At 38.0% G+C, this 26893-nt stretch overlaps 1 long non-coding RNA gene across 1 annotated transcript; it reads right to left on the minus strand.

Annotated features, from left to right (window-relative positions):
* Positions 1-18721: 18721 nt before the first annotated feature.
* LOC121983086 lies at positions 18722-19183 on the minus strand. The gene is made up of 2 exons (XR_006112375.1): positions 18953-19183; positions 18722-18863 (listed from the first exon to the last, which is right to left on the minus strand). It is a non-coding gene; the product is annotated as an uncharacterized LOC121983086 (long non-coding RNA).
* Between the last annotated feature and the right edge of the window lie 7710 nt (positions 19184-26893).

A 26893-nucleotide genomic window follows, 5' to 3' on the forward strand; every position in this document is an offset into this window, starting at 1 on the left:
TCCACATTTTTCTTATTTATTGGTTTTTCAAGATGACCCAGAATCATCTAAGAGATCGAATAGGAATTCTTGATGCTACGATACCTGAGAGCAGTCAAAATACGAGACCCTCTAAGGAGAGTATTAAAATTCCCATATCTTTGGAGGAATCCTCCGAGGATTCTAACCACGCTTTTCTTACTGCAGTAGATTCATCAAATTTGAAAACTCACTCAGTTTCATGGTGATACCTCCTCATTTTTCCTTTTCAATTTAAATACTTTGTTCCCTTTATGACCTGCATATCTATTTTATAAGGTTTTTGTTTGAATTATATGTGTTAATTGGAATAGGGTCCTTGGTGAAAATTTTGAACGAGAGGTGGACTTTCCCTATATGAGGATCTTAATATAGCAAAGAGATTAAGCACAAAGTGAACTAAATGCTACCCTTTGTAGGGAGAGAATAATTAAAGCAAAGTTTGATCTGCTGAACCAACACTTGTGGAAGATCAATATAACACTTGAAGATGCTATTAATCATAGAACTAGGCGTGAGCAGTGAGAGGAAAATCGTCTCAAAGCGTCTTCATTAAGTCTTTTATTAGTATTGTCATAAACTCTAGTTTCTCAAACATGTATCCCTTCAGAGATTAATGTTTTATCTTGTCATGAAAAGTTAATCTTTGATATCTCAGTGTAATACAAGTATTTTTTCATCTTCTTGTAAATTTGCAGGCTCTTCTATTTTGTACTTAATTGTATCTTGCCCGAGCAATATAGGGCAAAAAATTCAAAAGGCAATCTGATCAATAGACACATTCATACTCATGTTTTTGAGAATGCAAACATATAAACTGCTTATTCTTGCAAGGATCATGGGAAACTATGCTCGCTAATCGACTTTGAGTTCATTCAGCTACCAATAAAGAGAGTTCTCTCAACTCCTTCATTGGCTCACTTGGAGATTTATGCTTCCTTGATAAAAGGTTTTTCATTGCGAATGCAAAGTGGTTTTCATCGCCTTCTGATTTGTCACCATTGAATCTTTTTTAATCCTAAAACCTCTTCATTTTCTCCTCTTCTCTATTTCCACCTTCTTCTCCCTTTTTCCATATCAATCTCTGCTTCTCCACGTCAATAAGTATTTTACCTTGTCTTTTGTGATTACTTCGCTTTCATGGCTATTCCTTCATCTTGCATTCACACAAAAAATCCTTCAATAGCCTTACTCCCCTAGTATGGAATAGTAGAAAGTATACTACGTCCTTCGCACCCTTTTGCTCATTATAGCCATGAGTATTCGATTCAGGGCTTACCCATTATCTATCCTCATCTTCTCGGCGCCCCCATAAGCACCCTCGAGCTTCATTGCCTTTTTCATGGATCAATTCGAAGGAGGCCTACGTCTTCTGGTACCTTCTATGTATATGGATATCCTTTATTTCCTACAAATCTCTTTAAATCAACTAGCCCAAAATTCCTTTAGGATTCTAGCGGGTACTGTAACGATCTTTTGCTATCATCAAATTCTCCTCACTCCTCTGCTATTTTATTATTATTATTATGTGAAATCCATTGATCTTTCATTTGATTGCTCGAAAGAATTGTAATTTCTTAACTGACCTTTCTTCATCTCTAAAAGGATGGAAAGAATTGTTCTTTTATACTCTTTTAAGCTTTTCCTATCTTATTCTGAGTCATGGCTTCTTGATCTTCCAAATTTATTTGATATTAACGAATCTTGAGTGCGTTGTTCTTTTTTTGAAGCTTGGTAAAAATTACAGGATAAACATTATGACATAACTCGTTTATTAGATAATTGTCTTCTATCTCACTTTGATCTATCCCCTTTTAAGATTCTCAACTCCCAACCCATAGGTGATTGATTACTCTTGATTGGTTTACTTATTACAATTTTACGCTTAAACTTTTCTTGTTATTTCAGCTACCCTCATGCATGTTGGGACCTTGACGGCAGGCTGGGGGGGTGGGGTGAATAGAAGGTCACCCACTTTTATTGCTTCCAACACTTGTTAGCGTAGCAAAAATAGAAAGCTAACCTAAAAAAATAATAAAAATAAGAAGACCAAACCAACACGTTCGTTTACATAGTTTGAAGATAGCTTACTCCTACTCCATGGTTGTTCATAAGGTAGACGATCCTAATCCGTTGTAGGTGGATGACTCCCCAAAAACTTCGGCTAGTACAACCTCTTTGTCGATAGAGAAACCTTGCCACACTTCTTGATCACGAGCACTTGGATCACACAAGGAGAACCTTGGAGACTCTGATAGGGGTTAACTACTCTTATTGTCATTTCTAAGGTCAGCCACCCCAAACTCTATTATATAGAAGTTGAGAAAATCAGCAAGTTGATTTTACTATTACCAGTCGACTAGTCCTTGCACCAGTCAACTAGTGCTGGCCAACGACACTTCATAAAATTTGTGATTATGTCAATGACTCTTTACTAGTTGACTGGTTATAAAACTAGTTGACTAGCTATAATACCAGTTGACTGGGTACAGTACCAGCCAACTGGCTACAATACCAGTCAATGGTTTTCACAGCCGTCGAGCACAAAAATATTCTGTGCCCTGCTCCAGTCGATTGGTGTAGATGCAAGTCAGATGGTAAAATCCTAAATCTAAGATTTTATCCTGAGTACAATATCTCATGCACTAGTCCTCACCCATACAATGTCGACCTTGCCTTTTAGCCATCTTCCATCAACCTTACATCCCTCAGATGCTTCCCCATCCTTCACGTCTTGCCTTCAAAATGATTCATTCGGCCTTCTCTTTGTTGTCGGATCTTCTTATGGCCTTGCATTCTAGCTTCCTCCAACAGCTTTGTGTCTCTCGGATGCTTCCCCATCCTTCATGACTTGCCTTCAAGAGATTCTTTCGGCCTCAGTTTTCATCCTTGCTAAGTCATACTTGGACTTACGTTGTCAAGACTATACACTTAGACTTACACTGTCAAGACTCACCCTTGGACTTTGCCTTTACCAAGATCCCACTTGTACTTTTCTTGTTATACCTATATCTTGTATACTCACAAATGTATATCAAATATACTAATAAATCTAACTTAAACATTTGCCCAAATATCAAAACCTAGGGTCACACCGATTGCTCCAACAATCTCCTCCTTTTTTATATTTGGCAATCCGTTTAAGTTAATTAAACATATAATGCAATAAACATACATACAAAATATGCAATCACTCATGTATAAGCTGATCCGGTGGTAAGAACGGGGGACCCCCTTTTTTGGGAAGTCAACGCCACGGGGAGGTCAAAGTATCCGATGTCCGACCGGAGAAGCGGAGACCGGTCGGCCGAACGGGGTCACAGCTGAACCAAAGACAACCCGACGGGACTAGGGGTTCCGACGAACAGAGGCATATGGCCGAGCGGACCCTCATGGGCGTAGGGTCAAAGACACGGGGAGGTCAACCCCAAGTTCGGGCCGAACGGAAGCATGCAGGGCCGAACGGAAGGATGCCGCGCCGAACGGAAGCATGCAAGGCCGAACGGAAGGATGCCGGGCCGAACGGAAGGATGTCGCGCCGAACGGAAGCATGCCGGCCGAACGGAAGGATGTCGGGCCTAACGGAAGGATGCCGGGCCGAACGGAAGGCAACCCGACCATAGCCGGGGTTCCGACGCTCATGTTGAACAGAGTCGTATGGCCGAGCGGGTAGCCCGCTCGGCCGAAGGCACAAAGTAGTAACACTGCGAACAGTCCACACAACATAAGACCGGTCGGACGTAAGGGGATTGCCGACCAGACGGACACTCGAGACGGAGTAAGAATAGACAACAGGACAAGGAAACATCCTCTGACAGCGGGTATGTTCGAGGAGCAGGCCATACACAGGATCTTATGACAGGAGTCCACTGTCCCATCAAAGATGTGCTCGGGCTGTAGCAGTAAGGGGTCAGGTAAGCTCTTCTGACAAGCCCATACCCAGGTATGGATAAAGTACACGTATGCACCTCGGTATGTGTGCCCGAGCCTCTTCACAGCTCTATATAAAGGGTCCTCACCCTTCGCCGGAGGTACGCATTCTTGGAGATTTGGAGCCACTTCTTTGTTGTCCACTTGCCTGACTTGAGCGTCGGAGGGTCGTCGCCGGGAACCCCTTCCCGGCCCGACATCTTTGCAGGTTCACCGGAGCTCCGTCCGACCGGCCGAAGATCTACGTCAGCGACAAGGAGAGCGCCACGTGCCCAGCGTCCGTTGACTCAGCAATTCGGATAGGATCATAAGCAATGGAACCCAAACCTAGGCTCCCCCTTCATTTAAGCTTCCTTTTGAGCTAGGATTTCTCGCAAAGGTATTTAGGTTTCCTACTTAAACCTAAACTTCTTTTCCTTTGTCACACATTAAAAAGAGCACCAATAATATCTCAATTATTGGACTCTTATACCTCTAATGACCATAATCATCATGTATTAATCAGCTATAAGATTACATATATGTATATCCCCCTATTTAGTCATTTTCTATGGTTGAAAACTAATATCAGACTGTATCAGTCGACTGCCCTAGATCTCAATCATCTACTCTCATCGAATCAACCTCGCATAATCATTTTTAGTTCGATAAATAGTGTTACCAGTCGACTGGTACCTGTATCAATCAACTGACACCCTATTTCAGCCCAAACCATATTTTTAAATCTAATTTTATAAATACACTAGAAATTTCATAGACCTTTAAAAATTCTTAAATTTTGTGGAGATGTCTGTTTTACTATTGTTTACTTAGAAAAATATATTCAAAAATATATCTATCACGGATCCCAAAATTGACATAAAATATAAAATTATTTAAATGATTCAATTGAACTTTGACCTAAAGTCCTAGTTTTGGCTTCCTCTTGATGTATTTGCCTATACTAAACCATAATACATCCCTAGCATTAGTTTATATGACATCAATACATCTAAAACCAATTATCATACAATATGAATCTCATTTCATATTTTTATGCATGAATTACATCCCAAATGTGTCAACCAACTAGATTAGAGATTCAAGTCCATTTCCAACCCCTTTAACATATTCCAAAACCCATCTTGAATCCTAAGCAAGGTCTACTTGAGATCTTTTGACCATGAACCCCAATTTAACTCTTTGAGCTACTCCTAAAGCTCTTAACCTTCACCACCTCCTTAGGTGACTCATCCACTATGGCTATGCCACTTTGGTGTATCTCAAGTGACACTTGACCTATAAACCTGACCTTCTTAACCTTAGATACCTTGTCCTTGGTTAATTTCTCCTAATTCTTAAATGACTTTCCTTTGCCATTTTTTAACCTCTCATTGCTATAATCATATGTCACCCTAGCATATGACTTTTCTCTAGCCTTAGAGGATTTCCCTTACCATTTGCACTTGCAATCATTACACGTGATATTCTTTTGGCTTTAGGGGACTCTACTATGGTATACTTGCCAAAGTGCTCCATGGATAACTTCCCCTTACCCTTGTTTGATGAAGATCGGTATCTCAAATTGGATCTATCACTACTAGTTCTTTGACTATCCAATATCCTATTAAGTACTTTAGATCTATTAATGAATCTACCTAGGACTTTTTCTATCCTATCAAGCTTTTCCCTCAAAGTTTGATTTTTCAATTCTAGATTTCTAACCCTAGAATCCACTTGTCCACCATGAGCATTCCTAGACCTACCCACCTTCCTAGGTATATGTCTCCCTTCTTGAGATTAATGTCTAGATTCTTCACTACTTTCCTCTCCTTAGACATGGTAGTTTGGTTCTTGTTAGGTCTAATCTTTACATATGATTTCCTAGGGTTATTAACCATATTATCCTATCATTATACCTAGATTCATAATTATACATGGGTAAATAATTAGCATTATTTCTAGCATGTATTGAGGAATTTAAATTTGAATTCAAATTTAAACTAGGGTTTACCTTACCCTTTACTTTTGGAGCTCTCCCTTGACACAAGCATCAATTCTTCCTCCACTTCTTTAGTTGCTCTATCTTCTTAAGCTCTCCCTTCCTTGGGCACTTTGTGTGGTAGTGACCTTGCTCATCACACATGAAGCATCTAAAATGCTTCTTCTATTTTTTCTTCTTGTAACTCAAATTAGATTCTAAATGAATTGAATTGAGTTTAGGAGTTACCTCTTTTTCTTTCTTGAGCGACACCTATTCTTGTAGTGTCCCATCTCTCCGCACTCAAAACACTTGATGTGAGCTTTAGTGCTCTTCTCGGTAGATATGGATGAGGGTTGAGCCTCCAAGACTTCTTCCTCACTTGAAGATGTGGATGCCTCTACTTCTTCCTCTTCTTCGGATGTTGAGCTTGTCTCCACATCTGATTGGTTTTCTCCTCCTCTTGGACCAATACGCCCTTCTCCTTAAGCTCCACTTCTTGGATTTTTGTAGTGTCTTCATGAAGAGAAATTACCTTCTTCCAAAGGTCACTTGCACTCTTGTATTCACTTACACTAAACAACACCTTAGGAGATAATAAATTTACCAAAATTTTAGTTACCTCCTTATTGGTCTCCGATTGTTGTCGTTATTCTTTGGTCCAATACCATGGTTGAAGACACTTCCCCTTCTTATCCGTTGGAGTTTTGAAGGGATCTTCCAATATGACCCAATGGTTCCAATCTATTTAGAATCAAGTCTTCAATCGCATCATCCAATATTTGAAGTCTCCTTCCTCATATAGAGGTGGAATCCGGATATCCCATTCTAATGGTCCTTTTAACTCCATATTTTTCCTCTAGCATTTGCTTCTTTAGGTGGTTAGTCCTTCAAGAGCACTCCTCACTCTGATACTAACTGTTGGGACCTTAATGCCCGACTAGAGGGGGTGAATAGATGATCACCCACTTCTATCTCTTCCTACACTTGTTAGCATAGCGGAAATACAAACATGCAAATAGAAAGCTAACCTAAAGATAATAAAAACAAGAAGAACAAACCAACATGTTCGTTTATGTGGTTCGAAAATAACTTACTCCTACTCCACAGCTATCTGTAAAGTGGACGATCTTGACCCGTCAGTGGATGACTTCTCCTTATTTGTGGAGAAACCTCGCCACACTTCTTGATCAGGAGCATGGATCACACAAGGAGAACCTTGGAGATTCTAATAGGGGTTAGCCATTCATATTGTCGTCACCAAGGACAGCCACTCCAAGCTCTATTTCATAGAGCTTGGGAAAATCAGCAAGTTGATTTTATCGTCATCAGTCGACTAGTGATGGCCAACGAAACTCCACAGAATCTGTGATTCTGCCATTGGCTCTTTACCAGTCGACTGCTATAGTATACTAGTCTACTGGCTATAGTACCAATCAATTGATTTTCAGAGTCGTCGAACATAGAAATATTATATGCCCTTCCCTAGTCGACTGGTAAAATCCTAAACCTAGGATTTTATCCCAGTACAATCTCTCATGCACTCATCCTGGCCCACAACAAAAAGCGTTTAGAGATTTTTTGTTGATCCACACACACACACACACACACACACACACACACATATATATATAAACAAAAATTTGGCACCTTTTACCAACTTGATGTTAAGAAAACCCCCCACCTAGAAATTTATTTCGTATAATCGAACCTTTTTAAACTGTTTCTTTTTAAGAACAAAAAAAACTTGTGCCAAAATAATAAATGCAAAAAAAAGAGTAAAAGACCTTGGACTCGTAATGGGTCTTGAGGCACTACTTCTGCATCTCCCTGACCAAAGTCTCCCACATTAAGATGCTTGTTAATGGTTGATCAAGCTTGATAGATTCACCCTCTGAAATAAGAAGTTCTGGTCCTGGAGGTATAATATCAACTACTTGATATCCATCTGATGGATCAACAATGGTTATTTCATATCCACACTTTTCTTTACATACTATTCTACTTGCTACACCTGTTGATGTAGCATTTGGAATATATAGGGAAGATGATAGAGTTGGGTTATTTATAGAAAAGAAAAAGTGGAAAAGGATATAAATTTTCTAATCTAATAAAGAATCCTTTTTCAGATTTAGTACAGATAAATGATTTTACTATGTTATACTATTCAATTCTTGATGATGAATTTATTTGATAGATCATATATTGTTATTCATAATACTGATCTGATTCAGTATCATCAGGATGCAATTCATCCCATTGAATTTATAGAAATTTCTCCCAGAGCTTTTTGATAGAGTCTTAGTTGCCAATTCGATTGACCTCTTAAGGTAGAAGACTTGTTCTTTCTTTGTTCATGAGTACTCTTCTTTTTCATCTCTTTGTTGGTCCTTGGGAGCTACAAAACTATATTTTATTATTAAAAGTATTTCCAAATATGTTTTTAAAAATACTTCCATCTAGTGCTTCCATTGTGCGAAGTCTCCCTCAAACTTCAGTGGATGAATACTTGAACCGACCATCATCTTGCTGCTTTAGAGACGGTTAGTCTTTCTAAAGTTGTTTGGCTTTGATATCAATTGTTGATCCTGATAGGTCAGCAAGAGGGGGGTGAATTGCCTAAAATTAAAGTTAGAAAAAAATCTCTTACTTTGCTTAGCAAGGATACACAATTAATTTAAACAAAAATAAAATGCATAAAAATGAACAACTAAAGAAGGAAAGTAAGAATGTTGAATTTACTTGGTATAACCTAAGTAGTTGTTAATCTAAGGCGTTAAAAAGCTCCACTAGAAATACTCCTTTGTTGAAGGTGAAGTAGTCTCTTATAAACGTTGACAACTAAAAAAAAAAAAACTAAGAGTGATTACAGTAGTTGTTGTTCAAGTTGTTATTTAATTCCTACCTCCAGGGGTCTTTTTATATCTCTTAAAAAAATCTTATTTGTGTCTTGAAGGGGCCTCTGAGATGGTCTAAGGCACCTTCAACGTGACAAGTTTTATCGCCGAAGATAAAACTTTATCTTTGACTAACGGTTATTAAAGGCGCCTTTAACATGCTTGAAGGTGCCTTCCATGAGGGTTCGAAGGCGCCTTCCATTAGGGTTCGAAGGCACCTTCCATGAGCTTGAAGGCGCCTTCCTCCAGTAGTTGCTGGTAGACTCCAGTAGCTTCAAGTGGGTGATTTCGGCTATCCGAAATTGGGCTAATCCGAACCCATCTTCCAGCCTTCTCCATGATCAGACTTCTGCTTGGCTTCTCGTCCCTCGGAAGTGCCAAGTGCATCCTTCTTGTCTGTCGGTGTACTCTTCAGTAGCTTCTCGTCCCTCATATGCACCGAGCCCATCAACTCCTTTCCTGTGCCTTCCTTCTCATCTGTTGCGTTCCGTTCGACTTCTTGTGATCCTAAATTCCTGCACACTTAGACACGAGACATCAAATACAAATAGGACCTAACTTAACTTGGTTGACCATATAAAACTACCGCGGGATACTTACACAGGCTTCCTCCCATCTTCTCGTCCCTTGAACGCTCCACATGCGCCCTTCTTGTCCACTAGTGTACTGTTCCATAACTTTTCATCCCTATGATACACTAAGCCCGTCGACTCGTTTCCCGTGCCACCCTTCTCACTCGCCGTGTCTTTTACTCGACTTCTTGTGTTTCTAATTTCTACACACTTAGACATAAGACGTCAAAAGATACATGACCTACTTAACTCTGTTGATCATATCAAGATTAACCTGAGGTACTTACAATTACTACTCGACCAATCTAATAAGATTCCTCTGCAAAACACGAAGTTATTGCTCGGAGCATTCCTTAAGATTGCTTTGCGAAACACAAAATTATTGCTTGGTGATCCTTCATAAGACTTCTCTATGAAATGTAAACTTATTGCTCGACGAACCTATTGGGACCTTGACGCCCGCTAGAGGGGGGAGGGGTGAATAGCTTCCTATAATTGTTAGTCACGACAAAAACAAAAATAATAACAAACAAAAGGAAAACTAACTCTAGAGAACAATAAACAAGAAAGCAAACCAATACACGTTCGTTTAATGTGGTTCAGAGATTAGAGCTTCTACTCTATAGTGTGTCCGTAAGGTGGATAAAACCTCAATCTATCGGTGGATCAATCCCTGGCAAACTCCGACTAGCTCGCGTAGCTCCTTATGGGTAGAGAAAGGTCACCACAACTCGCACAAGACCACACTAGATCACTTGAGCACTTGAAGACTATAATTATATTTAACCACCACTAATTTTTTCAACCATGCCCAAGCACCCCTATTAAATAAAGCTCGGGAGAAAAACACCAAATTATTTTCCATCCACCAGTCGATTGGTAAAAATACTAATCGACTGGTCCTTAGTGAAATTTGACTGTTACTGGCTAACGACTCGATACCAGTCGACTGCTACAATGTATCAGTCGACTGCTACAGTGTACCAGTCTACTGCTACAGTGTATCAGTCGACTACTGCAGTGTACCAATCGACTACTATAGTAACGGTCGACTGCTACTGTAATTGTTGATTGATACAATAATAGTTGACTACTATAGTACCAAATGACTATTTTTGCAACCATCAAGCACAAAAACATTCTATGCCCTGCCCTAGTCAACTGGTCAAACCTTAACCCTAGGATTTGACTCTCGAGTACAATCACTCAGTACTTGTCCTCGTCCGACCAACCTAGACATTGTTGGGACCTTGACGTCTGCTAGAGGGGAGGTGAATAGCATCTCACCCAAATCGATCACTTCTTATAATGTTAGTGCACAGTGGAAATACAAAAATAAATCTAACAAATAGAATGCTAAACCTAGAGGTAATAACCAAGACAATCAAACCTCTAACACGTTTATGTAACGTGGTTCGGAGATCACTTACTCCTACTCCACAACTGTCCATAAGGTGGACGATCCCAATCTGTCTGTGGATGACTCCTCGGAAAATCTCCGGCTAGCTCAAGCTCCTTGTCGGTGGAGAAACCTCTTCACAAACACTTGAATACAAGCACACCGATCACATAAGGGCTTGGGAGACTCTAATAGACTTTAACCAAGTCTATTTCATCAACCTTAACCAAGCTTCCAATGCTTGGTTATATAGGCCACGAGTTGGAAAACCCCGCCTACCAGTCGACTGCTAAAACCATCAGTCGACTGACCTCCGTGGAGATTCAACCGTTACAACCCAACGGCTCAATACCAGTCGACTGATACTTCCATCAGTCGACAGCTCCACACTAACCGAACAAATAGAAGTATTCTGTTTGCTCCCAGTCGACTGCACGGTCGACTGCACCAGTCGACTGATGAAAACATCAATCGACAGCTACAGTACTGCTACAGTAATACTACAGTACTACTATAGTAACGGTATAGTAAACCCCTAATCCTAGGATTTAACCCCCAAGTACATTCACTCAGCACTCGTTCTCACCCAACCAACCTAGAACTAGCCTTCTAGCCTCCTCCATCAGCCTTGCATCCCTCGGATGCCTCCCCATCCTTCACGTCTTACCTTCTGGAGCTTCCATCATCCTTATCATTATTGTCAGGTCTTCCTTTACCAAGAGGTTGCGCCTCCGGGACTTCATCCATTGCCAAGTCACACTTGGACTTACGTTGCCAAGACTACATACTTGGACTTACATCGCCAAGACTCATCCTTAGACTTTCCTCCTTTGCCAAGATCACACTTGGACTTTCCTTGTTGTACATGTATCTTGTACACTCATAATGCATATCAAATATAACAATAAACCTAACTCAAACCTTTGCTTAAACATAAAAACCTAGGGTACCCAGATTGCTCCAACATACATAACATTCTAGCCTCTTCTATCAGGCTCACGTCCCTTATATGCCTCCTTATCCTTCACGATATGCCTTCTGGAGCTTCCTTTGGCCTTGTCCTTATTGTCGGGTCTTCGTTTTCCAAGAGGTTGTGCCTCCAGGACTTCATCCATTTCTAAGTCACACTTGGATTTACGTTGTCAAGACTACATGCTTAGACTTACATCGCCAACACTCACCCTTGGACTTTTCTCCTTTGCCAAGATCACACTTAGACTTTCCTTGTTGTACCTATATCTTGCACATTCACAATGTATATCAAATATAACAATAAACCTAACTTAAATCTTTGCTCGAATATCAAAACCTAGGGCACCTAGATTACTCCAACAATCTCTCTCTTTTTGATGTTTGGCAACCCGTTTAAGTTAGAAAAACATAAATACAATAACAATGCAAATAAACATGCATATCTACTCATGCATAAGTCATGGAACCTAACCATATGATCCTCTTTACCTAAGCTCCCCCTTGAGTTAGGATTTCTCGTAAAGTTAAACTTCTCCCCCTTTGCCAATAAGTGGGCAATTGCTCCTCCCCCTTTCACCTAAACTCCCCCTTGAGTTAGGTTTTCTTGCAAGAATGTGTAGGTTTCCCACTTAAACCCAATACTTCTTTCCCTTTACCATACATAAAAAAGAGTTTCAACAATATACTAATTATTGGACTCTTTAGCCTCTAATGACCATAAACATCATGTATTAATCTCCCATAAGATTACATACATGTTCAGTATCATTTTGGTCATTTTCTATTGCTAAAACATATTTTCAGACTATATCAATCGACTGCCCGCTTCAAAATGAGCTTATAAAGACATTTTGTGCTCATGAACAGTGTTACCAATCGACTGGTACACTATTTCAGCCAAAAATAGTATTTCTGACCTAACTTCAAAAATACATCAGAAATTCCATAAATCTCCAAAAATTCTTAAATTTTATAGAGAGGTTTGTTTTACCAATGTCTACTTAAAAAAAATATATACAAAAATATATTTATAATGGATCCCAAGATTAACACAAAACTCAAGATTACCTAAATGGTTCAATTGAACCTTGACCTAAAGTACTAATTTTGGCTTCCTCTTGATGTATCTGCCTATACTAAAGTATAATGCATCCCTAGTATTAGTTTATATGACATCTATACATCATAAACTAATTTTCATGAAATATGACCCCAATGTCATATTTTCATGCATGATACCATCCCAATTATGCTAATCCATTAGGCTAGAGACTTAAGTGTTGGTGCAGTTTTGCACTAACGGTCTAACTCAGGTTTTGATGAATGACAAGTAAGTTAAGTTAAGTTAAGTTTTATTGTGATCTAACCATTTGATTAAATATGCAGGAAATTTAACTAGGTCAATGAGCCGACCAGATAGTTGGTATGAAATCCAACTAGGTCAACGGACTGACTGAATAGCTGGTACGAAGTTTAGATAGGTCGATGAACTAACCGAAAATCTAGAAAGAAGTCCAACTAGGTCAACGGGTCGACCGAATAGCTGGCATGAAGTCCAGACAGGTCGATGAGCTGACTGGATGTCTGGTAAACTAGTAAGTTAAGGTAAGTCATTGTAGGAGAGTGACCAAGTGAGGACGTATCATGGTTGGTGGGACAGTAGGCGTTGGTCCAGTTTAGGTCCATTTGAGATCCTTAAATTGAGACCTTGACTAGTTTCTGGTCCAGGGAGGACAGGAACTAATTACTACTTTTTAATTATAATTATGTTAACACTTGTCTTGCAGGTTTATTGGACTAATATTGTTTTGCAGGACAAAAGAGGGAAATTACCTTCGGTTGAACAGTGCCCGAAGGCGCTATGGAAGGAGTCTTCGCATTGTTCATAGAAGGCGTCTTTCATGGCCATGGAAGGCGCCTTCAGCAGGATAAACTTGGATCTTGTCACAGATAAGAGCTGAGCCATTCAGGATAGAGTTTGACGAGTTAAAGGCGCCTTCCACGCCTATAGAAGGCACCTTCCACAGACTATATAAGGTAGGCTCGACCAAGCAACCTACAACAACTTCCATACGAGCTACTGCACGTCCATTTGGGCTCCTGCTACGACTCTGCTACAAAGTTGTTGCATCCGACGACTGTTCTAAGGACTTCCGATCGTGACAAGCAGACCGACTCCGACACGAGCTCTTTTACATCAATTCTTAAAGTGTTGGTAACAAGATTTCTAGTTGTAATTAAATTCTACAAACGGAAAGTGTAGTCTGTTACACTTCTCCGAACTTTCTCTGTACTGGATTCTCTCTTCCGGAGGTACCGGAAAAGGTTTTTAGTGGATTACCCATCGATAGATCCACGAGACCTGGGTCTTGGGATAGGAGTCGCTGAAGGCTCTGAACCAAGTAAAACCACTCGTGTTTCCCTATGTTATTCACCCTTTTAATTTCCGCTGCGCATACTAGTGATTTCAAAACCCCAAAAAAATATACGAGTTTTTGAAAATCACGTGATTCACACCCCCCCCCCCCTCACGTGTGTAATCAATCCAACAAGTGGTATCAAAGCGGGTTCTGCTCTGAGTTGGTGCAACCACCAATTAAGCCGGGGGAATCATTTTTAGATTTCTTTGTTTTTTTGCATTCTATCTGAATTGGTAAAACTTTACTTGTTCAGATAATTTTTCTATTCAGTTTTAATTTGATATTGGTGCAATACCTCTCAAATTTTTCTACATTTTAAAATATATCTTAAACACTGCTAATCCAAAACCAAGTCTTGGTACCCCCATTTTAGTTTTTTTTTCTTCAATTGTGAAATGACACAACTTGAAGGGTACAACACCATTCATCCTCCCCTATTCAACGATGACAACTTCCTATACTGGAAGAAGCGGATGAAGGTGTACCTAAAAATAGACTATGACCAATGGTTCAGCATCGTCAAAGGGTACAAGGCTCCAGTCGACCACAACACTGGAATTCTAATGGACCCGAAAAATTGGAATCCGGAAATGAAGAAAAAAGCACAAATTGACTTCAAATCCCTCAACACAATCTAGTGTGGGATAACAAAAGAAGAGCTGAACCACGTTAGCCCACACGAAAATGCAAAGGAACTTTGGGACAAGCTCATAGAATTACACGAGGGAACCAACGACGCAAAGGTAATAAAGAGAGATTTATTTTAAAATAAATTATTTAATGTTAAAATGCAGGAAGGTGAGACTACCAGTCAACTACACGCGAGGATAAAGGACATCCTCAATGAACTTCACACAATCAGCCACCAATTAGAGAATCGGGATCTGATAAGGTATGCCTTAAATACATTTCCTCAAAATGCATTGTGGGCATCCATCGTGGATGCTTATAAGATTTCAAGGAACTTATCAAAGTTAAAACTAGATGAATTATTTTGTGAACTAGAACTGCACGAATAGACTAACGCCAAATCCAAGAAAGGTCTTGCTCTTATTGTAGGGTCATCAAAAGACAAGTCAAATCCAAGCCGAAACCTGAAGTCGAGTCTGACCCAGACTCAGATGATGAAGAACACCTAGTAAACTTGATAAGAAATTTGTTCACCAGGAGAAAGAAGAACTTCACCGGCAAGGATTGTAGAAGATCAACTCCACCTCCAACCCTAACAATAAAAATGTGACTTGCTTTGGATGCAACAAGAAGGGGCACTACAAGACCGATTGCCCGAATCTAAAGAAGAAGAAGGTCCTAAAAGCAACGTGGGACGAATCGTCCAGATATGAATCAGATGACGGAGAACCGAAGCACTCCAACTACCTCACACTGATGGCTTACGAAACAGAATCAGAGAATGAATCAAAAGACGAGTCCAAACCCGAATTAAGTCACGAGTCCATACTTGTTTCTGAAGGTTCTGATGAGGCATACTTTGGTTCAAGCAGAAATTTCTTTAAAGTTATTGCATGCTTGAATAAAAAATTAACTATATCTGAGAATAAAATAAATGAACTAACAAAAGAAAATGATAAACTTAATGAACAATTAAAATTGAGTGCAACGACTGAACCAATTCAAGTTAAAATCCCAACTCAAGTTGTAAAACTTGAAGAGGATAATTCTAGATTAAAAATGGAATAGTTAAATTAAAGGAATTACTTGAAAAATTTACAATTAGATCCAAGTACCTTGACATGATACTTGGATCACAAAGAGCTGTGTACAATAAGTCCGGATTTGGATATAAGCTCAACTCAACCAACAAATCCTTTATATCTTTAATTAACCAAAATAAAAATCAAAGCAAAGCTTGGGTTTTGAAAGCGTGTCTAACCATGCAAGTAGGACTCAATCAATATTATATACCTAAAGATAAAATTTATTATATAAATCAAAATAAATCAAAAGACTCTCCCTTAAATTCTAAAGTTAAATCTTCAAAAATGAATACAAAACAAAAGAAAACCCCTAAGTTATTTAAATCTAACTTAAATAAAAACAATATAAACAAAAACTATAACCAAGTATACTACAATTATAAAACTAATCGATGTAAACCCAAAAGATTCAATAATTTAGGAGGATGCTCTAAATTAGTTGACACCTCCAAAATAATAATTTACCCGGTAGGGTAATTAGGACTAGCTAAAATAGGGACTACAGTTTAACTTGACAAAATTATTGGTGAAGTTTTGGATGATAGTAGGTTAGGAAAATTATGTCTATGCATATCTAGGATGATATGGCTTCGACCTAGTACATTTGACTTAGTGGAACTAACTAAAGCTACCCCTTACGGATCCTAACTAGTTAGACTAAGATTTTATACTAATTTCAGTGGATAAGATTATTTGGAAAACCTCAAAGGCATGGTTACTCTAATGATGTCCAAGTGACTCATCATAGCTCAGAATTTTATCCAAAAAATACATGTTTGTTGAACCCAAAGCTAAACCTGAATGTAACACAAAATTAAATCAAACCCTGAAATTAAACCTAGCTCATCTAATAAAATTATAGGATTTTGTGATTGAAAACATAGATCGGGTGAGATGACTAAGGACTTAACAAAAATTTATTCAAATATACCAATTAACATATAATTTAAAAAATTATTTTTAAAAACTATTTTTAAAATTACTTAAAATTTATTTTCAAAATTACTTAAAAAATTATTTTCAAAATTACTTTAAATTATTTTTAAAATTAATTAAATTTAAAATTAAACATAAAGCTTAAAATTTAAATTTAAATTTAAAATTAAACATAAAATTTTAAAAAAATATTCACCCTAATAGAAGTTCAAATCAAAACTTAATCTAATTTGGTTTTAAACTCCTACCTATTGTAGGAAATCAAGTGGATATTGGACAGTGGTTGCTCCAAACACATCACTGGGGATCACATCAAATTCACTCGATTAACATACAAAAGCTTAGGAATAGTTATCTTTGGAAACAACGACAAACTCAAGGTAATTGGAATATGTAATATTAAACTCAGAACTAATTTTATTATTAAGAAAGTATTACTTGTTGAAAATCTCAAATACAATCTCCTTAGTATCAGTTAATTATGTGATTCTAAAGATAAGGTTAGGTTATTATCCTCAGAATGCTTAATTAAGCACATAGGTAACCCTACCATAAAACTGAAAGGGTTTAGAAAGGACAATATCTATGCATTCAACCTAACTGGTTCTTCACTTAAGCCTCACTTGACACAAAAAGAAGAAACCTGACTATGGTATAGAAGAATGTCACACACAAACTTTAGAAATCTAAGTAAATTAAATGGATTAGTTAGTGACTTACTAAAATTATCCAACTTAGATTCAACAATTTGTAATACCTGTCAACAAGGAAAACAAACAAAGTCAACTCACAAATTAACTAATTAACTTCAAATAAATTCTATGTTAGAACTATTACACTTGGACCTATTTGACTCCCATGGAATCAAATCAATAAATGGGAGCCTTTACTACCTAGTAATAATAGATGATTACTCCAGATTCACCTAGGTAAAATTCTTAAAAAGTAAGGAGGAAACATTTAAAGTATTTAGTAATTTTTGCAAACAAATTGAAAATGGAAAAGATAGAAAAATTAAAAGAATCAGAAGTGAATTTAAAAATTATAAATTTAATCAATTCTGCCTCGAAAATGGATATCATCACGAATTTTCTTGCCCTAGGATACCCCAATAAAATGGAATAGTAGAAGGAAAGAATAGAACTCTACTTAAAGCCTTTAGGACAATGGTAAACGAATATAAATTATCAAAATATTTTTGGACAGAAGCTGTTAGCACAACACACTACAACAAAAACATTAAAAGACAACGATTAAAAACCATTGTCGTAGGCCCTTTAAGACCGTTGTAATTGACAGTGTTGTTAAAAGTGAGGGCTATGACAACGGTTTTAAACCGTTGTCTTTGAATGAAAAGACAATAGTTTTGCAACGATTTTAAACCGTTGTCTTTGAATGAAAAGACAACGGTTTAAAATCGTTGTTGTTTAGAGTATTTTTATTAACATTGCCAGTTTACAACCATTTTTGGGGCTACGACAACGGTTTTTAACCGTTGTCTTTGAGGGTGATAGACAACTACAACGGTTTTAAATTATTGCCTTTTAAATTATTATCTATTAATACCAATATATCATATTTCAATATAAATATATAATAAAGAATCATAATCACAAAAGAAAGAATATTTCCCATATCAATGTCATTCAAAATGTTACTTATACAAGAATTACAATCACAAAAGAAGAAACATGTCTAATATTCAAATAAAATTTATCCCAATACAAATAAACAAATAAACTTCATTTACAACTAATGAACAATAGTCAAAAGACTAGAAACTTGTGATGGTGGTTCGTGCCATGTAGGATTATATTGCAAGTAATTATTGTCAACCCAAGCCCCATCACAATCTTCAATTTGTAGAATTTCATTGGACTCCTCTTTCTCACTCGCTAATTCTTCCATGTCAACCTTTTCCAACATTCTGGATTTTTGTGAAGCAAAGTATGTGAGCAAAGCACCAAAAATAAAAGGGAAGAATAGAATACCTGTAGAAGACGTAAAACAAGGTTGATAGCTGAAATTTGGAGAAATGTAGTTGCTACAACCACAATAACAGATTTGATAAATCATATACTCTTCAAGTACCCCATTCATATCGGCAAATAAAACCACAACATAAAAGCTTACATGTAGAGGTGGTGGTGTTTTGGCATAATAACATGTTGGACTGCAGTACTCAAGCTCCCCCTTGGTAGGCTCATCAGACCATGGAGAACCAAATGTTTTATAAAGACTATCTATCGAGCTCAAGCTCAGTTCTACTGTTGTTAAATCAATTCCCAATGCAAGAGATGTTAGATCTGGATCATTCATATTAATAACACTCAATAATCCAAGCATGTCAAATGGACCAGGCGGTAATTGTGACTCCTGAGTGGAATTTACATTTTGATCTCTATATGACTAGCTAACATCAGACATCTGCTGTAGTTGAAGTTGAGAAAGACTTTGTGGTTGTTGATATTGCTGAATCGGTTGCTCATACATACTCATACCAGAGGCTGGTGTAGGAGAGTTCAACGGTCTCAACCCAATACTAAGGTCTCCACTGTTTTGAATCTGTATAAAGTTGAGGGAAAAATCATTTAATCCATAGCATTAATAAAGATTAAACTATCTAAAGAATTGCATAAGCCAGGGCAAGGTACCTGTGAATGATAATTATCATAAGAAGGAAAGAAATCAGAGCCATGTGAACGTAGGTCTTGAGTGCTTCCAGTGCCAAAAGGCAGCTCACCACTATGGGTTGTGGTATTATGCAGTTGATGTTGCTGAAGGCTAGATTGAAAAGTTCCTACTAAGCTAAATCCGCCAGATCGCGTCATCTGGTTGATATCAAACTACTAAATGAATGAAGAAACATGATCAACATAGATAAGCCAATTCCAAAAGTTCACCACAGTTCAACTCACGGGTAAATGTTGTGACTGCATGGTAGAAATATTTTCATAAAGTTATTCCTTTTGATGCAAATCCATCGAAAAATTTGAGTTACCACCTAAACAAGAATAAAAAATAATAATGCCATGACATTCTAATGTAACTTGGAAGGAGCAGCAGTCCATACAATTTACAGACACTATAACTACAATATGATTAACATCTCTGATGCTAATAACATTCACATGACTCTAGAATTGTACACCCAAAATTTGAAAGTTAATGTAGAACAACAATCTCTCCTAGTATTTATCCCATATGACAGAAAAATTGTAACACTTGAACAAACATAACCCAAGTTGGATGACGTCTCAGTTAGAGGTATCAGATCTTGTATAATATCATTTGCTCAAGCATGGGTAATATGAAGTGCACCTACAAATTTATGGTAAAGATCAAAGGGAACTCATATGTCATCATATATGCAATAATATAGACAGAATGCCCAATAAATCTAGGTTATACAGTAAGAAATGTGTTTAGCATAACAAAAACATATGTTACAACTAACTGATTGAGATTCATTGAGTGACCGGAAAAAATAACTTATGCATTACAAAATAAATAAAAAATGTAATATGAAATGATAATAACCTAGATTACTAAGAGCATAATAATATAACATAACCGTCACATAAAAAAAAATCAAGAAATAACTAAATTTAATTAATAAAAGAAGAATTCCTAACATGGTAATTATACCATAGCCTTAGAAAGTAGCAGTGTAACTAAAGTTAATACCTCAATTTCATTTCTTTTAACATTTTCCAGTGAATCATCTCTATAACCTGAATGCCTTCATCAATAGATAAAAGGAGGAGATCTAATCCATAGTTGTGTTGACGATTCGACTGTGACATAACATATGCAAGAATAGTTGACTCTGCATAAAAGAAATTTGTCATTTGTGTGAGAGGAAATTTGAAAAAAAAAATCATCTTTGAACTGAGGTAATTCTAATTAACTGGAGAATGAAACTATTTACTCTTGGAACATGACAGTAAAAGTTTCCAGTAAACTCCTGTAGAAGCATTATGTTAATAGAGAAGCTTCACCTTGTATATACAAACACATTTTTTGTTAAAAGGGAAAAGAATAAATATGACTTGGCATTTGATACTTGTAAGAACTTGTCATTCACCTTTTCCTTCCGAATAAATGGCAATCAATGCTTTTATACATGCATCAGATATATATATATATATATATATATATATATATATATATATATATATATATATATATATATATATATATATATATAAACACCCAACCAATCAAGCTAGAGAGTATTCTTCAACAATCTTATGACATAATAGACTAGTACACATTTTTTTCTTAGGAAATAATAGCATGCCATGATGTAACCACTAGTGATAGAAAGTAATGACTACGTTGATTTCTAAGAGGTCAACAGGAAGGTCAAGATACTTAATAAATCCTAACATGGGTTATCAACAGCCAAATAGAAATGAAGACTCATTCATAAATGCTACTTACAGTTCTCTGGGGATCAATGTTTGCAATCCTGAGAGCGTGCTCAATGGCTTCAATGGATGGTTTACACAATATTCAATATCCTTGCCTGCTGTTCAAGCCTTCATAACCAAGAGGTTCGACATATTGACCACTGGTTAAGATTAGAGAGTGACAAATTACTTTAAAAACAACAATTAAGCTAAGTAGATATTCTTTTAGGGCTCACCAAATCGAGAGCCTGACATCAAGATTTGCAAATGCTTTCTCAATTGCTTCTCTTACAACACCAAAGTTGTTGCTAGTCAGTAGCAACCCACCTTGTATTGTTGTGACACATTTTTTGTATAATTCCTCCCTGTATTCGTTAAGGATTAACTGTCAATGCTTTCTGATTTAAATCTACTGAGGAGTATATATATATATATATAGGAGTAACATAAAATGGATCAGTTTGTTACTTGAAATGAAGTAATTCTATACTAAAATTCTCGAAATAAAATTCTCGGATGTCGCAGATGCCCGCCACTGGTGCCTCCATTTATATAAAAGCAGCTTCTCCTAGTTCTTAAAACAATGCTTCATTACATACGGTTCAAAAATTCAAAGATTCTTATAAACCAATTGATTGCAAAATACTGACAAATAATAAAACAACACAATCCGGAAAGACTCACATTTCATCTTTGCAAGGCTTGTTTGTCACTTATCCCAATGATTTTAAATTCTTGATTTGTATGAGTTGTCTTCACTCTCAATTTTCAAAGCTCTTCTAGCCTAGCAACAACAAACAGTGAAAAAAAAAAATCTTAGTAGACACAATATGAAGAATGAAACAAGCAAGCTAAAAAAAGTTGCCTCAATAGGTATATTATATATAGGCATTCAATAACCTAGAAAATAAACATAAAGAACAAATTCTTAATCACCTTGTTCCAGTCCAGTTGGTATGCATCCTTGACATTTTGATTTGCAAGTAGAAAACCAACCACTGGTCTAGGACACACAATCATAGTAGTAGAGACATCTATATTCAACAAATAAGAAAGATAATAATATTTTAAAACAATAAAGTGATTGAATGACAATGCAAGAAAAAGCAAATAGCAGAAGTGTAGAAATAGTATAAGTTCTTACCAATACTCAAAGAAAGGCCTCCTTGTGAAGTCCTCAAATTACAAGGAAAACCTCCGCATCCTATGACTCCACCACCAACGTCAGTAAAGTTTTTAGGATTGTTTTGAAAAAAATGATTGTCTCACAAGAAGACATTCACTAAAAATGTATTTTTGTAACTATCAAAATGCAACAAACAAACCCACAATTATGTAATCCATAATGCAATGCAAGTAGAACTATAGACTCAACACAAATCAAGAACAAAGCATGTTTTACAAAAGAAGGTTAACAGTGAAATCAGGAAATAAAATTCAGGCATAAGCTTGGACGGTATTTCTTTTACTCCAGGTCTGAACAAAAGGAACAAAGAATTTACATAGAAAACTTCTTCGATAGTTTGAGATAGAAAACGATGCATGTGCGAGAAAAGAGATTAAGCATATTACAAGAACCAGACATAAAATAGCTAAAAGATCATATGTTGTGAACATCTACCAAGCTTATCTCCTAATACCAATGTGGCGGCAGGCTACAAGACTCATCACAAATAGCCGTCAACAAGCAACACATTCAATAGGACTTGAGCTCGGTCTAAATTCCTATTCCAAAGTCACATTTGTTGGATCGAGACCGCGCTAGAGGGGGGGGGGGGTGAATAGCACTCGCGGCTATTTCGTTCGTATCAGAATCGTAAAAACTATCAGAGAAGTAACGCAGCGGAATAAAGAAAACAAGCACACAGAAAGACAAGCTATTTACTTCGTTCGGAGTCTATCTCGGCTCTTACTCGAAGGCCCGCGGTCGCTGACCGCTTTCGGTGGGCAACAACTATAGTTCGTAAAGATTATTACAATCTAAGTACAATTTAAGCAGTAAGAAAAATATACCGACAACAAAAGATTAAATCTAAAGCTTCGGGTCGTCGGGGTGTTTTTGCAGCACTTGGGGATGGTCGTATTCGCAGCACGTTGCAGAAGATTGCTTGAGAAAGTGTTGTTCTGAGTTGCTGGTCGACCACTGCTTTTAAACAGTGTTCAAGGCGCCTTAAACAAGTTCCAAGGCGCCTTAAACAAGAATTTTATCCCGATCTACTCGCTGCGATAACCCTTTGACTGCCGCAACCTGAAGGCGCCTTCAAACCCTTCAAGGTGCCTCCAAGCTGTCTAAGGCGCCTTCAATCCATCCAAGGCGCCTTAAGCCTGCTCCTCGCGCCAGCTCAGGATTTTGAACCCGAGGAGCCTCCAAGCCTCATGGAGGCGCCTCGGACACTGTTCATCCGAGTTCTTCTTTGTGTTTTTGGTACCTGCAAGTATGTTAATCCAAAAATACCTGCAACACAAAGTTAACACAAAATAATAGTATGAATATGAAGTTATGACAGTCTCCGGACTGTCTGAGTCTGACTTCGGATTTTCGTCCGGAAACCCTAGGTCGACCCGACGCCTACTGTTCCCTCTATAGGGAACGCGTCCTCACCTACTCCACTCAGGAGATTTACCTGTTGCCAGTGCGATCCTCCAGATCGACTGGACTTTTGCTCATCACTCGACGCTTCCGGACTTTCTGCTGGACATCCGCTTCCCGGCTAGTCTAGTCTTTCACCTGGTTCGCGACACCAGAACTTTCCACCTAGGGTTACCACCCCCTAGGACTTTTGCCTGAAGCCATCGACCTGCCAAGACTTTCTGCATAGGGTTACCACCCCCTATGACCTAGGGTTACCACCCCCTAGGGTTTTCCCTTTGCCTAACCGCAGCTAGGACTTTTCTCCACCTAGGGTTACCACCCCCTAGGACCTAGGGTTACCACCCCCTAGGGTTTTCACCTGCCTAACCGCAGTTAGGACTTTCCTGAAACACTCATTCAACATGTTAGATAACAACAAGACTTAACTTTGAACCCTTTGCCATTATCAAAACTTGGGTTCGATCGTCGGATGCTTCCCGCACCAACAACATTGGCAACTAATTCTTGGTACAACTCATTCTATCCAGTATTTGAATCATTGGAGAAATCATTTTTGTACCTTTGCGAGCTGGCTGGAGAAATCATTTTTGGTACAGGAGAGGGCCGAATTTTTGTACAACCCTCTCCTGTACCTTTGCGAGCTGGGCACCGGGATGGCTGAGGATGGAGTAGTAGATGAGGCCGACGGAGGTAACGAGGGAGAGGCAGGCGAGGCAGGTGCCGGCGGCGTAGAGGAAGACTCGTTCGGTGTGGTCGAGCACTTGGGGGGTGGTCAATAGAAGCGCGACGGAGATGGTGAGGAGGGTGATTGCCCAGTTGTAGGCCATCTTGCCCACGCATTTGAAGCCCCTCTCGTCGTCTGGGGCAGAGGGAGGCGGAGGTTCGGGGGCGGGAGCGGAGGCCGAGGCCGAGGCGGAGGCGGTGGAGTTTGGGGATTATTCTTCTCCTTCTCCTTGGGTGAGGGTTCACTGGTGACTCCTTCACCAGAGATGTTTTTCGGTAGGAAGGCTAAGGGAGGAAAATATCATATGAGGAGAGGGGTTTAGGGTTTGGGAAGGCAAAGGGGGAAAAACAGGGCGTCAAAAAATTTTCGGAGAGAGGGAAGCAAAACATTGCTACAACAAAAACGATGAAGGGGAAAAACGGCGAAAGAATAAAGTCAAAGACAATAGTTTATTAAAACTGTTGTCTTTGACCCCTAAAAAAGTGCTTAAAGACAACAGTTTCAGAAAACCATTGTAAAAGGTGTTGCTGATTTTACAAAAAGTCGCTCAACGACAACAGTTTTTGTAAAACTGTTGTCTTTTATTTTTTGGAGGAGCTCAAAGACAACAGTTTTATCAAAAACCGTTGTCTTATATCAAATTAACAACAATTCCTTCTAAAATCGTTGTCTTTATGGTGTTGTCTTTTAACATTTTTGTTATAGTGACATGCTATCAACAAAATAGAATCACAATAAATAAAACTTATAATAAAACCTCATTTGAACTCTATTATAATAAACAACCTAATATTAAATACTTTAAAGTATTTGGATGTCCAGCCTACATACTAAACACAAGAGAACACTTAGAAAAATTTACCTCAAAAATAGAAAATGGAATCTTTGTTGGCCACTCATTAAACAATAGAAGTTATAGAGTATATAACAAAGTCACACTAAGAATTGAAGAAATCTCAAATATAAAATTTGAAGAGACCAACCAAAACTTAGAACAAACCCAGATTCAAACAATTGAGTTTGTTCAAGGTAGCAGTAATCAAGGGGGAGTTAATGAAAACCTAAGTCACGAAGAAGAAGATCAACCTCAAGTAAATGAACCCACTAGAACTGTAAGAGTTCATCCAAACCATCCAATTGACCAGATAATTGGTAACACAGACCTAAGAGTTCAGATTAGTGTTGGGATTTTCGGACCGCGAAAACCACTTTTCGCATCGCGGAAACCCCGAATCTCCCTAGCCGATCCGTGCGAAGAATAAAATTCAAAAAACTTATGAGTACGAGTTTCAAACTCTAGATCTACAGTAGATAAGAGTATTACCCTTGTAGCGAAGCCCTTCGCGTTCCCGCTCGTCCAAACGGTGCCGGATCTCGAAGTTGTCAACGTAGACAACTCTCTATACGTATCCACACGAACACGTAGATAGAAAAATCACACAAAATGGTGTGCTAGCACCTTTTGATGATTCGGCCAAGTTGAGGAGGAGAGGGAGAGGGAGAGCTAGAGGAAGGAGATGAAGTGAATTGCCTTGAATGAAAAATTCATTCCATCCCCTCACAATAGTGGCCGACCACTTTCAAAAAGTGTAACCCCCATTTCCACATTAAGTGCAATTAATGTGGAGCCATTAAAGTGAAGAATTGTAACCTCCATGAGGTGGCATCTCAATTAAGTAACCATGATGATGTGGAGCAGGAGCATCATCATTGGTCCACATCTTGCCAACTCACTAATGATGTGGTAAAAAGTCAAGTCAAACTTGACTTTTCCTCTTCCTCTCAAGTCAAGCCAAACTTGACTTAATCTCTCTCATGGTTGATCTAATCCAACCATTTAATTCAAGCCAATTTAATATAATGAATCTAATTCATTTAATTAAATTGATTCAATGAGTCATAATCTAAATTAGACTCATTGAACACATGAATCAACTTGAGTCCAACTCAATTAGCCTAATTAGGATTACTCTTAATCCAATTTGATTCATCAAATGAATCTAATCCTCTTGGTTCATCATATGAACCTAATCTCCATCTAATTGTCCTTAGTGTGTGACCCTATAGGTTCTTGTAACGTTGGCAATGCCCTAAACTCATTTAGGAGCATAAGTAATGAGCGGTATCTAGCAACACATCATTACTACCCAAGTTACAAGAATGTTGAGATCCAACATCACCTTGTGACTACTAATTATGACTCCTCACAAAATATGACAAGTGTCTTTCTATCCTAGACATCTAGATTGATCAATGTGAGGCATAGACCGTGTCATCCTCTGATCAATCTAAATCCTGAACTCCAAGTAGACTCACTAAATCAAATGAGCTCAATATCTCAT

This window comes from Zingiber officinale, chromosome 5A (genome assembly GCF_018446385.1).
Source record: "Zingiber officinale cultivar Zhangliang chromosome 5A, Zo_v1.1, whole genome shotgun sequence".
Classification (NCBI taxonomy): domain Eukaryota; kingdom Viridiplantae; phylum Streptophyta; class Magnoliopsida; order Zingiberales; family Zingiberaceae; genus Zingiber; species Zingiber officinale.